This window comes from Limulus polyphemus, unplaced genomic scaffold (assembly GCF_000517525.1).
Source record: "Limulus polyphemus unplaced genomic scaffold, Limulus_polyphemus-2.1.2 Scaffold526, whole genome shotgun sequence".
NCBI lineage: Eukaryota > Metazoa > Arthropoda > Merostomata > Xiphosura > Limulidae > Limulus > Limulus polyphemus.
In genome coordinates, this window is record NW_013666136.1 from 248,242 (window position 1) to 249,971 (window position 1,730).

Consider the following 1,730-nt stretch of genomic DNA (forward strand, 5'->3'; position numbering starts at 1 on the left):
GGAGCTTTTGCTATCAATTAAAATGACAAAATATAGAATATTTCTCTTTTCAAAGTCTACTGAAATGTAAAATATTATGTAAAAACTGGTATATTTTATATAATAAGTAAAAACTAATACATCTTATAGATAGGGTTATATTTTAATAAATAAAATATGGCATCTTTAAAAGAAAGAAACAAATTGTGTTTAAAATGTTTGTGTGTTTGAAGTTAAGCACAAAGTTACGCAATGGGCTATCTGTGCTCTGCACACCACGGGTATCGAAACCCGATTTCCAGCATTGTAAGTATACAGACATACCACTGTGCCACTGGGGGGGGGGACTACTTAAAATGTAATTAATGTTAACAAAATTTCAATAAAGCAGTCATATTTTCCTTATTACGGGCTTAAATATTTGGGTTTCACTAAGCTTATCTGCTTTATAATTTACAAGTAGTAGTCGATATTTTAAATGAACACCAACGCGTTGGACCGCAATTACTAATTATGCTAATGGTGTTTTTATTGCCTTAAGTAATTATGAAAGTTGATCACTTTATTTTCTTGAATTGGCAGATAAGAATTTTAATTAGTGTTTCGGGAATTATTTCAATTATCGCTTTCTAAATACTAGCATTTATATGGCAATATATGCTTAACATGTTAACAGCTGGTTTTTCAGTTTTTTTGTTTCTTTTTTTATTTTGTATCTTAAGAATGGGAATATAATACCATCAGTCAGTTAGAAGTTGGACAGGACTTTCCAAAATGGTGGGTAAAACAAAATACGCGGCCTGGCTAACTTATGAATGAATTTTTGTTGTAAAATTCTTATCAACGTTATAAGTGTAGCTACCAGTTTGGCCACCAATTTTGAGTTCATTCCTCTAAATCGCACATTCAATCCATTTTTTCTTTTTTTTGCTGCACCTTTTTTCACACTGAAAGTGTTTGTGATTAGATATCATTACTTTTTGTCAATACACACTTAAAAACCACAGCAAGCAAGAAAGTGATATGATAGTAACCAAAAGTAGTTTAGGATCGCAAACCTGTTATTCGGAGCAGACATATACTTGACAGAACCAACCAGATTCTTTAAAATATATAGTGGTAGTTTTTCCTCACTAAAACAGTGTTAATAACTTTCTTTATAGTAACGCCAAGAACTTAGAATAACAGTATATTGTCATCACCTGCATGCACTCGGTATAGCCGTATATAGTATCATTATTTACGCTAATTGCTGAAGCTAATACCACATGACGCAAAATGCTCTTTACTTAGAAGAATTCCATAAAATTTAACAAATATGTGCTTAAAAGTTGGCACTGAATAATAAATAATAACCTTCCACCCTATGATTCTTTTGAAAACTTGAGCTAAAAACTAATATAGTTTGCTTGGTCGAGCCAATACTTATGTATCTGCACGTCCTTTCACCCTATAGTTTTGCTGCTGTGAATCAGCCGTCTTTAATCCCGATGACAAAAAACTTAAAAAATTCACCTTTAATCTCAGGTGAAGCTGTAATAAAAGTTTCAGATTGATAGTTCACGTGACTGTTGTGTAGGCGTGCGCAAACATTTTGGTCAAAATTGAGCGGTTTTTGTTGAATAACTTAGTAAGTGTCTTATATTTAGGCACCTAATTATAGATTTTAAAGTTCTATAAGTTTACCAAACTTGAAAAAAATCCATGAAAGTTAAGAATGTTTTTCTATCAAATAAAGTTTTCATACTTAT